Source organism: Balaenoptera musculus, chromosome 2, assembly GCF_009873245.2.
Source record: "Balaenoptera musculus isolate JJ_BM4_2016_0621 chromosome 2, mBalMus1.pri.v3, whole genome shotgun sequence".
Taxonomy (NCBI): Eukaryota; Metazoa; Chordata; class Mammalia; order Artiodactyla; family Balaenopteridae; genus Balaenoptera; species Balaenoptera musculus.
The window spans coordinates 43803943-43816421 of record NC_045786.1 but is presented as its reverse complement, the minus strand read 5'-3'; positions in this window follow the sequence as shown (position 1 = coordinate 43816421).

Genomic DNA, 12479 nt, shown 5'->3' with positions numbered 1-12479 from the left:
CCTCTGTACATCTGCTCTGTTTACTGGGTCACCCTGGGTGTAAGATGACATCAAAACTCAATCACGTAAAATGTTTGGGGGCAGTGTTTTGATTTTCTGGAGGAACAGGGGGTGTTCTGGGGGGGGCTAACCGTGTGAACCGCAGACATACGTGCACCCACTTTTAGAAAGGGGCTTTGCATGTTCCTGCTTTTAAACATGCTTTCCATCCTCTTGCCACTGGAATGTCCCCTTGTTCCCAACGTCCAGCCTCGTACTCTTGCCAACACTGCTCTTTTCGCCCACCCTCTCTTGCCTCTGTGTACTCCTCCCATCCCTTCCCCCCCAACCAAAAACATTCCAAATCCCCCCGCTTGTTGCTTGCAGTTAGTTCCCCCTCTTCTCTGAGCCTTGGGATGGTCCATTTCAGGCTCTCGGGACGTCACCTCCTGCCCTAAGCCCCGATCACACTCTCCCCCACTGCCCTGCCCCAAGCAAACAATACTCTTTCTCTCAGAAGGTGCCATTATTCAGACGTACCCCAGGTACTTGTTGACATAACTGCAAGGTCACCAGAGCACTCACTGGTCCAGCCTTCCCCATGATGCTCCAGCTTCCAGGAGGCCATGGACTGTTAATTCTTTTTTGTTGTTGTTGTTGTGCCAAGTCTGGGCACTTGGGTGGAGCGACAGTGATCACTTTTGATAGTGACAATAACGGTAGTAGGAGGACCCGGCAGTGAGTGACTTTGGAAGTGTTTTTAGAGTGACAAATAGAGTCAACCAGCACTTTACTATAAGAGTACTCTGAAAGCCCCCGTTGATCCTGAAAAGTCTCGTAGGAAAGGAGGAGACAAAAAAGAGAATGAAGTGAGATAAGGGGAGGGGCTCCCAGTATTTGTAAAGGAAGGGGGAGTCCATCACTGCAGCAAATCAGGGGTGAATCCCCAAAGCTGACTGTCCTGAGTCTCTGGGCTTCATAGGAAACGCTGTGATTTCATTCATTCACCCTACTCTGTGCCAGGTACTGTTCTAGGAACTGGGAACACCCTAGAGGACAAAACAGACTTAGCTTTGGTTTCTGTGGAATTTATACTAAGCAAAAGACAGACATGAAGCAAATAAAAATCCTGCCATCCTGCTGAGAGCTGCCATCCTGCTGAGAGTCTAAGGGATGATGGAGCACAGGCGGTGGTCAGCCCTGAATTGAATTTGAAGGGACAGGGCTGGACGAGGGAGGACCCTGAGTGAGGCTCAGGAGAAATGGCTACCAGGTGGGGTGTGTCCTGAGACCACCACAGGAGGTCTTTCCTGTCGAAGAGACTGGAGCTGGTTTCCCAGCGTCAGACACCCTCTCCAGGGCAGGGCTACCTGATTCCTAAGAGAGCCTCAAGACTCCTTGCAAAGAAAAATGTGGGAGAAGAGGGTGATGGGTTTTCATTGTTCTAGTTTGGATTCTTAAATTTCACTTGGCAAGAAGAGGCCTCTAGCAACAATACAGTTGATTTCATAGAGAACCTGCATCTGGATCCAGTTTCACCCCAGAAAAGGGAACAGTGAAGGCTCCTTGCAGCCTGGGGAGGGGTCAGACATTTCAGCATCCCTGCGAGGTGACTCCCATGAGTCTTTTTAGGGAGGGGGACCCGCCAGGAGTTCCTGGTGAGAAAGGAGTTATAGGATGGCTCTTTCTTTGTAGGAAAAGTTAGAAGCCTAGGATGATGTTATCTTTTTCCAGACATGACTTCTCTCTGCTTCTGACACATGACTGCTGGCAGTACCAGACAGGACTACCATCATTCAGGTTCACAGCTTGAGGTCCCCTGAATCAACTCGATGACAGGAAGCTGAGCTGCAAGTCCCTGGAGGACTGGCTCATTCTGGTTCACCTTTACTCTGAGAGCATAGCCCTTCAGGGTTAGGGTAAAGGAGGTAGGGGAGGGCTCGGTAGGGTCCCCAGCTTTGGTGGGTACTGTGCCGTGGCTTTTGTATACAAACCCATTGGAAGCATAGATCGGTTTCTAAGCAGATTTAGCTGAATCCTCAAGGCAAAAGAAGCTTCGAGAGCTGGGTTTACTCTTCTGGGTTCTCTTCTCTATAACTCTGCCCAGTAATTCCCCACTATCTTGTTATCTCTTTGATGCCTTTAAGAAGATTGTTCATTTTATAATATTCTACCTTTTTTTAAAACAACAACAACAACAACAACTGTCTTCAGGGAATGGTTTCAATGGCCTAGTGGGCCATTTCCACCAAGGGAAGTCTTAGTTACTTCTCTTGGTACCTCCTTGACATGGGACTTCTTACCAGCTTCAGAGATGCCCACCGTGGGAAAACAGTATCCAGCAGAGCTGGTGTAGGGGAAGGGCGGAGGGAGGCAAGCTGGGCCCTGGGGCAGGGGTGGAGGCTGGCTCATCTGGGCCTTTGGGGCAAGAAGAACTTAGAGGGACAGCCTCAAGTCAGAGCCCTTCCCAGGAGGGTTTGAAGGGTCCAGCGGCTGGGCCACCCAAGGAAGCCTCTAGACCTGGCATCTTCATTCACCAGCTGTTGAGTCCATGTTTCCCTCAGGAACTTTGGGGATAGGAACAGCACAGAAGGAAAGAAGAGGAGTCAGGAGTGCTGGAGGCGCCTGCAGACCTCAAAGGGTCAGAGAGGAGGGATCAAATTGCCTGCAGATATAAAGAGCTCACATATTTTTAGGGGACTCCTGCCTAAGCATTTAGGTAGGGTATTCTGGGTTTTATTTCCCCCTGAACTTAGGCAATGTTATAAAAAGAGAGGCCCAAGTGGAAATCAAATTACATTTACATTTCTTCAACTTCACTCCAATTATTTTCCCATATACTTATATATGTATTCTTTCTTTCTATCATCTATTTATCTATCTATCATCTATCAATCAATCAATCAATCTATCTATCTATCTATCTATCATCTATCTATCTATCTATGTTATTGTGGTCAGCTTGTGCCTTCTGACCTATGGCCTGCTTCTGCCATGTCTCACGGACAACTGTGCCAATGATCCCTTCTTTGGCAGAGGATACATTGTATTTAGGTCTTTCTTGTTATCAATATCAAATAAGGAGGAAGAGAGAGGCAATGAGGATGCTGAGTCCACAGGGTCTAGATGGTGGCCGGGAGCTCGGGAGACTGGAGGTGAGCCCGGGAGACTCTGGGACAAAAGCCGAAGACAGGAATTTTTTCTCTTTTGAGTCAAATGCTGCACACTCTGTAATGTAAGTCTTCTCCACAAAAACCCACACTTCCTGCAAATTTACAAATTCCTTTGTAGGCTTGGTTTGGTTGAATTTGAGGTTCCTGCCATCTCTTAGTCCTACAGCGTAGCTGAGGGCACGGATGGGTTTCCTGAGGAACGTGCTGTCATTTATCTGAATCTTCTCCTATCCTAGGACCTTTATGTGGCTTCCAATGTTATAACCAATGCTTTGAAAAACCTTTTATGAGCATCTTATGATTGCCTTCGCTTATCATTTCTCAGGATAGATTCCTGAAAATGGGATCTCAGGGCAAAAGTTTTTGGTATATTATATACCACTGCTTTTGTTTTTTCTACAGAGTTTGTACCAGCTTGCAAACCAAGAAGCTGCAGATAACTTGAGTCTCACCCAGGTGCCCCTGTTAATGCGCCTTGTCCTGATTCCATACTTCCTACATTGTCAACTCCATGTGTGTCCTGGAGACAGCCCAGGAGGAGAGAGGAGTCGGGGTTGTTGGGGGGGTTTGCAGACCTCAGAAGATCAGAGAGGAGGGTGAAGATACCAGGGAGGTATGCCTACAGCCCATGCTGATGGTCCCTGGGATGGAGTCTTTCTCTTTTTCTTAATGATTACCTTGGCCTTGGAGTTGATCAGTTTTGGATACCAAGGAAAGCCAGGCTTCTGAGCTTGCAAAGCCAGGGTGGAGGTCCTCCTGCCCCCCCTGGTTCTCCCATGGCCTCTAGGGAGAAGGATGCCCTTTGGTAGTGAGCCAGCTATCAGTAACCGGTAACCAGTAACCATGCCTTCGGCAGCTCGGCTGGCAGGGACCCTCCTCAACTTCGTAACTGCACAGGACTTGATTCATTCATTTCACAAATATTTACTGAGCACCTACTGTGTGTGTCAAGCCCTATTTTGAGCTCAGTGGACACTCCAGCCTACAAAGCAGATCAAAAAAGCCCTGCCCGTGTAGATTTCATATTCTTAGGAACGTTTTCCTGCATGAGGATAACGTTAGGAATCTTTCACTCTTTTAAGCCCTCGGAGTAGGATTTCCCTCTCCCTGTGCTACACAACTCCCCCCTCCGCCCCGCAGGTTGACTTGTTCCTGAACAAGGACGGCTCCCTCCAGAACTTGTATTTGCCAGCAGCTTAGGGTGCATGGAATTTCTTTAGCTTCTATCACTAGCCTTTGTGGGCTGAGCAGATCCCTTTATTAAGTGTGGACCTGTGGGGTGGGGCAAGTTGCAGGGAAACCAGAGCTCAGTGTTGGCACCAGCAGTCTTTCACCGGAGGGAGGAATGCGGGGCTCGGGAGGCTAGGGGGCGGGCTGGGGTCCAGTCAGATGCAGCATGTGGCATACTCCCTGGGTGGCCCAGATGTCAGCTAAGAGAGTTATAGAAGAAGTTCATTCAGCCCAATATTAGGACCTGAGATGGTGACACGGCTGGGGTTTAAATGTCTATCTTCAGAAGGCCGCAGCGATTGAAAAAAAGACTTGATCCAGTCTTAGTATCTTCTGGATGCATTCATTTGCAGCTTTCCGTTACACGGATTAAGAAATGGGATGGATCACATATTTGCATGATTGCAATTTAGCACTTCTCAAAATGTGTAAATGACTGAGCTCCCTTAAGAACAGCAGGGCTGCTGTGCAAGATGGGGGGGGGGTGGTCTGCTGGATGCGCCCCTCCTGCCTGTCCTGGGCGGGGGGGGGGCACCGCATCATCTGCAGCCTGTGGGATCCCATGATCACCAGTGCTCCAGGCCACAGGTCAACAGAAAACCCAAAGCACGCCTGAGTTTTCCTGCCCCTTTCCGGAAGGGGGCTTCTCACTGTCCCCTGGCCTCAGACTCCTGCTTGAATTAGCAAATGTGAAATGCAGCTCCTTCACCATTCTCCGCAGACAGACCAATCCCACCAGACATTTCTTGGTCCTTTCTGCAGACTTGGCTGCTTCAACGAGGCAGGGAGGCGGGAGTGGCATGCTGAGCCACAGCCAGTCATCCGGTACATCACAAGCAGGGCCCCTCCCACCAATAGCTGCTTCTCCTCCCCCAGTCCTGTCCTGTGAGGAGGGGCAGTCCTCCCCTGTAGGTCTAAGCTTGCATGTGCCAACCCCTTAATCGCACTCAGCCAGGTAAAGGGCTGTCCGTTCACTGAGCTACCCACGCCCCCAGGAGGTAATGGAGGTGATGACCAGAACTCTCGGGGGTGGGAAGGGCGAAGACAGCTGGTGCATTCACAGCACAATATCTTTTCGGGGACGCAACACACCTGTGCCTAGTCACCTGCTAAATCTGGCTGTGAGCCCCACCGGCACGGGGGCTCAGACAGAGTGTCAGTTCTGTCTGAATCGACATGGAGACACGGCTCTGATGAGGGCAGGCCTGGCGCTCCATCCTCTCCCACTCAGAAGCCAGCTTCCTGGGAGTACAGAGGAGCTACCTCAGGTCTGGTGAAGCTCTTGAGTCCCAGAGTCAGGGGCAGACAGGTGAGGCCAGGGTGGTTTTGTGCCTTCCTTGAGGCAAGATGTCCTCTTCTAGATAAGAGGGCGGTTGGTGCATCTTCTCCATCTGCCACCGTGAATAAATAAAGCAGTTAGGCTCCCCCACCCCAGGTATGGACATATTTTAGGATATTTTAATGGGGTCTGGGGAGAGGATATTCTTCAGGTTCAATGGCGTGCAACATGCCGACACATGCTTTACATGTGTTTTAAAAATGTAAGCTCTAGAAGCATCATAGAGGGCTCATGAGGGCATCTTAGCAGCTGTCCAAGGGTGAGTGTCTCTCCCCAATCCAGGTGCCCCCTTGCTTTCCTACTGGTCATGGATGACGCTGTGCTGACAACTGTAGTTTTCTTCCTAAGACACAATCCTCCTCCAAAGGAGCATTCTAAGGGTGGAGAGAAAGCACCAGCCCATCCTTCCAGAACTTCTTTGTTTTTCTGTTTTATATGTGCCACATTAGCACTGTGTCAGTATTCTCCAGGGCTTACAGAAGGAGCTTGGCAGACAGAAATCCGTTGGGTCTCTGTATTTGATTGCTTTTTTGGAGCCCAATAAAGGACGCCATTGTTTCTAAGAGGTCACTTGAAACATACATACAGCTCACAATGTCAAGACTGGCGTGAGGCTGGGCATCCTGAACCCCTGCTCTGGCCCCTACACCCCCAAGCTCAGCAAACTCCTGTTAACTGCTTCAGTCAGAATCAGACAAGGTGTGCCCCGAGCTGGGAAGCAGCTGGGTCAAGCAGGAAGAAAGGGCAGAGTCCAAAAATAAACTGTTGATACTTATCTATTATATGGCAGCTGCACTGGGGCAAGGGCTGGCTGTTTCCTCTGTTCTGTATACAGTTCCCTTTGCAGGACTTGGTCTACCTGGGAGGCTCTCAGGAGATGTTTGTGGAATTGGAAAACAATCCCCAATTAGATGCCTCCTTAGAGCGGTTTTCCAAGTCTGCCTTCAAATTCAAATGGAGAGGGCTTCCCTGGTGGCACAGTGGTTAGGAATCTGCCTGCCAAGGCAGGGGACACGGGTTCGAGCCCTGGTCAGGGAGGATCCCACGTGCCGCGGAGCGGCTGGGCCTCTGCGCCACAACTGCTGAAGCCTGGGCGCCTGGAGCCCGTGCTCCGCAACAAGAGAAGCCACCGCAATGAGAAACCCATGCACTGCAATGAAGAGTAACCCCTGCTCGCCGCAAATAGAGAAAGCCCGTGCGCAACAAGGAAGACCCAACGCAGCCAAAAAAAAAAAAAAAAATTCAAATGGAGATACACCGAACAAAGTTGACACTTCTGAAAGATGTTAGAGAAAGTTTATGAATGTGTAACCCTTCATTTAAATCACTACCTAGTTGCCTCTTTCCCTAGGTGGTCAACACCCATATTTATTTGTAAGTAATTGTGTATCTAGTCACTTAGTGGACCGATAAAGGAAAACTCAGGTCTTTGAGATTATGTTAGGGTAGGCCAAACTGCTAAAACAAATAGACCCAAAATACAATGGCTCAAACACAATAGATGTTTATTTCTTTCTCACGTAATAGTCCAGGGCCATAGTTCCACAATCTTGGAACTGGAGGAGGAAGTTCTGCTGTAAGATTCCCTGAGGGACCCAGGCTGACAGTGGCTCTGCCATACTCGACAAGTGGCTTCCAAGGTTGCTATCATTGTCAGTATCATTCCAGGCATGTGACATGGGAAAATGTGGAGGAGAACGCCTGGGAGGTGTCATGGGCTGCCTGGAAGTGGCACACACCCTTCCGCTCACTTTGGAGAGAACGTCGCCACCTGGCCACACCTAACAGTGTGACTGGGAAACAGGGTAGTGGATGGGCAGTCATATATGTAGTAACCTTGGAAACAGGGACTGAATTTGGGTGGGAGTAGAGAGATTTACAGACTTTGGATTTGGAAGGGATCTTAGGTGTCTCTTCCAATGACCAGCCCAGTACAAGCACTATTCTTGCTGCTGGAAGTGCTCTGTGCCTCCATTACATACTTAAGCTGAACTTTCTGGTCTAGGAATAACTAAGCAAAAGACTGTGGGAAGAAAACAGGAAGGGTCTCTTCTTTCAAACACATTCCTTGTCACTTGGCAAACATAATGACACAGAGGAGGGAGAAAATAAATCCAGAGAAGCTACTTGCATGGGAGAGCCCATTCTTTGTGGTCCTGGGAGACTGGGATTGTGTCATCCCCATGCTTTAGTTATCCCAGGACTCCCAGAAATGTGCTATGTCACTGATGATGTCACAGGATCCCTGGAAACTGCAGCGACTTGAATTGTAACTGCTGTTTCTGGATGGCTGTGGCTGCCACTTCTAGAAGGATAACAATTTTTTTGTGATTCTGGAGGAAAGGCAACATCAACTCCCAGATGACTTTACAAGGATTCCTTGCATCCTGATTGCCTGCCTCATGAAGAGTCTTTTAGCGTGGCTGACCTCACTTCCTCATGTTCCTTCTCCTCACACCCCCTCCATTTCCCCATCCCATTAACTTTCTTACACAAATTCTCCATTTCTGGCCTCAGGGTGTCTTTGATTGTTCTTGGACTTGCACATCTCTACCACTGCCCTTGAGCCCACATTGCAGCTCCCTGTGCAGAAGGCATCCTGCCCAACTCTCACTCCCTAGACTCCTATCTTGGCCACTTGTGGGCACTTATACGTTGCTTGGATTGTTGTGTATATTGTGTCAATGTTCATCATGTCTTCCAAGTGACACTGTAAGCTCCTTGAGTGTTTGGAATTTGTCTTGTCTTTGGCGGCTTCCTCGGGCTTGTGTGTGGTGTAATGAGCATTCTGTAAACGCTTGTGGGTGATGGTAGTCTGTAAGAACTTGAGAGAGTCTGCCGTGACTTGGGTTGGAGACGTAAATGAATTCAAATCTTGGATGGCAGGGATTGATAAAATCCCTCTACTGGGCCAGTCTCTGGTGGCCAGGAGCCAAAGAGGAGACTCGGCAAGAGAGAGAACAAAAAGGAGGGGCTCCCACCTTCACTCAGTGAAATCAGTTCTGGAGGGACCAGACCCTAGTGTGCAGCACCCCAAGTCTTGGAGCTGTCCGGGCAATGCCAGGGTGCTGTCAACCTGAGGGGTGTTACTGGAAACACTCAGCTCAATGGACAGGACAACAGCTTCCCAGAGATGGGGAGGTGAGGCAAAGCAAGCGTGATGAGAATGCGCCGCAGTCAGGAAAGCAGGGCTTGTGGAGGGGGGCTTCACCCACCCTTCCTGCTTCATTCCCCCAGGGACCCTTCAGGTGATGCTTCTTGCCCTAAGAGAGCAGAGGGTGCAACAGGGAGGTGGAATCATTTGTTTCTTGTGTCCGAAGTGGATGTGTGTTGGGTGAGCTTGGTCTCGCCCTCTTCAAGCTGGAATTTAAAGGCATCCCAGGTGCTCCTCCATTCCATTCATTCAGGAAATGGGTGATAAGCTCAGCTCTATTTGAGACTCAGGGTCCGGGAGTCCAGGATTCCCTGAGTGATTGTCTTGTGGGGTAAATAGTGTTTCTTCAGCAGGGAAGAGAAAGTGTGGTTCTGCTGTGCAAACTGGCCTGTGACCTGGACGTGGGCTGTACCTCCAAGCAGGGTCCCTTGGAAATTCTCCCTTCTCCCAGGGTCTTTCCTACAGGCCCGGCCCTCCACCCCCAGTGGGGGGGCCATGAGATTTTTGCCTCCTCAACCTAAAAAGTGACAGGAAGTATGCAGGGGTGAGTGTTGGAGAAACACGAGATTCTGGAATGACATCCATACAATGGACTCTCTGCTGAGACAACTCATCTTGTGCCTTTTCTGTGGTCCAGATTCCAGGAGCAAAATTTCCAGTGTCTCATCCGCCTTCCCTGGCAGCTCTGCCAGGGTCCCAGGTGTTTCCTGTGGCACACCACGGAGAAACAGGGAAGGAGGGGAGCCCTGTCACCATTCCCTTCTAATTCCAGTCATTTCTGACACCTAAGACGAGGTTGCGGGGGTGCCCAGGAGTGCAAGGGATAACACCCATCTTCTAGGGCAGCACCTCTTAAACTGCCAGCTGCCACCCAATAGTGAGTTGTGACATAATTTAGTAGGTCTTGGACAATGTTGAAGTAACAATAGAAAACATCAGAGTGCACCACACATAGTAGGGTAAGTATTGTTTTGTGAAACTTATGTTTCATCTTTAGGTGCACCAATGGGTGTTTCTTATGGGTGCCCACGTGAGATGTATTTCTTACTGTAGTCCTGGTCAAAAAAAATATCTGAACAACTGTCCCAGAGCGTATCAGTTGATCCCAATTACTCCTGGAGTTATGCAGAGTGAGAGTGAAGCCCAGAACGAGGGAAAAAAAAGATTCCAAAGAAAGGGTTGAGCCTTTTCATCTGCTTCCTGGACTAGATGTGAGACATCTGCTTGGCCCCCGGAGGGTCTAAGGTCCTTTCAGGGCCTGGGGAACCATCACGAGCCTTGTGTCCCCACCCTTCTTGGAGCAGGCCTTGCCAAGAGTACTTGGGTAGGAGGGGCTGCCCTTTGGGAATTTAATGAAAGGACCAACATTTACCTGTGAAGAGTGTAAATGACGTGTCCAGGACTTTCCTTCACCCCTCGAATCCCTGTGAATTTCTGAGATGCACAGACTGGAAGAAGAGAGCCCTGCTGCGGCTTGGAAGGAAGGGGAGAGCCGAGGTTGGGTTCCCCCTCCCTCCTCCCACTTCTCCCACTCCTCCCTCCCTGTTGAGCACCCCTCCCCCACTCCTCCAATGGGAGGGAGATTGGAAAAGACAACCTTTGGGTGTATCTGGGACCCTCTTCCTGGTAGGTCAGACCCACAGTGGCCCAGGGAGACCCTATGAAGGAGTTGGGGGGTGGGAACAGTGCTGGGGGTGGGAGGAGTCTTCTAGAACGGGAGCTCATGGTTTATGTCTAAGAGTGACAAGTGTAGCTTTTGCTACAAGATACAGGAGTAAAAAAATAAAATCAAAGAAGTGAGGACAGAGATGGATCCTCGAGGGTCCTAAGAGTCAAAAAGGAAAATGAGACAGGCTTAACTGGCAATGGAGGGTCCCTTAACATAGGCATTCCAGCGGGAACCAGGGCTTTGCTATTATTTTTCCAAACTGCAGCATCTTTAGAAGAGCTGTTTTCATAATTTGCCCAAGATACAGGCTAAACCATGGCTAAGAAACACTGCCTGAGGTCATTTCCACAACTATGTTCTTCCTCCAAGTCTTCAAGTTCGGGGCTGGGAATTTATTTTCTGTTCCCATTTCCCTTCTTTTTGGTTCGCTCATTGTTGACCTAGAAGAGGACTCTGCACGGCCAATGTTTACAAGAAGATGGGGGGAGTGGAAATGTCTTCAGCCCCCTTCCTCTCAGATGTCCTCCTAGGTCTCGGGGCAGGAGGCCTGACTGGGAGATATGGGTCCCAGTCCCACTTGCCCATGTGAGGGACAGTGAGGTATGCTTCTACCGGGAAGGGCTCCCCCAGAGATTAGCACCTGTACTGGCTCTGTTTATCATGACCTCCCACCTTCACAATGTTTCTTGAGGTTTCTACACATCCCAGAATACAACAACATGCCCGCATCCTAGAACATGAGGATGTTCAGAGTCACATTCTTGGGGTGTGTGACTACCACTACACTCAAAAACTCCTTCCCAAATGTCCGCTTTCAAATCTGAAACACAGACAAAGTAAAAGAGAAGAAAAACAAGTTCCAAGAAATAGCTTCTTCAAGGGAAGCCCCGATACCCTGGATGGGAAGGTGGGATGGTGCCCCCCACCGTTTATGTTTTCCCCAGGGGCTGCGGCTGCCCAGGCTCTCTTCCAGATGGGTGCCATCGAGTCAGGTAGGAGCACACATGACCATTAAGACTTGAACTCCTTCTGGCTACTGAGGAGTGTCAGTGCTTTCTCTGGGTGAACAGTTTAGTTGGGGGATTTTGAGGAAAGTTGAAGAGAAAGCAGTGTTAGTCAACTGGCCATGCCAATAACATTCAGGGGTGTCAACTGCTAGTTAGTGTAACACTTGAAGACTCTTTGCTGGTCTGACTTGGACCTCTCTCTTACTATTTCCTGTTCCTTTTTTCAGAAGCCCTCATTCCCACTGGAGGTTCAGATCATGCTCTGTGCATATCATTTCTTCCCTGTGACCATGGCCACTCCACTTGTCTCAATGTCACCCTTTCCATCCAGCCTGGGCAGGGGTCCTCTTGCCTTTCACAGCAGTTTCTGGACATTACACCAGGCTCTGGATCTACTGAACCCTCTTGTTTTGGCTTAACGTTTGAATCTGTCTTTTTTTTTAAAGCAACGTCTTCTGGTTATGAAAGAATTTATACTTTTGGCAGAAAATATGAAAAAGGCAGAAAAGTATAAAGGGAAAAAATAATTCATAATTGCATCCTTGGAGATAGTCACCATGTACATCTGGGTGGATTTGCTTCCTTTTTTCCGTGTATGTATCCATTATACGTGATGGTTTGTAAAATTGATACCATGCCATCAAAGTACTTTCTCACTCTAACTGGCTAAGATTATAACACGAGTATTTTCCCAGCCAGGGCTCTTCCCAAACCTGACATTTACTGACCACACAATAGTCTATTGAATGAGGGAGTATCATAATTCCATTATGCAGAAGTTTCCAAAAAGCGCTCATTTACACTGTTCTCAACATGAAAGTGCTTGTGTCACTTCATCTGCCAGTTTGGTGTCTGAGAAACACACACCCAGATGGATCTGGGGAGGAGGATGCCAGGGGAGGGGAAAGGGTGGAGGGAACAGGACGGG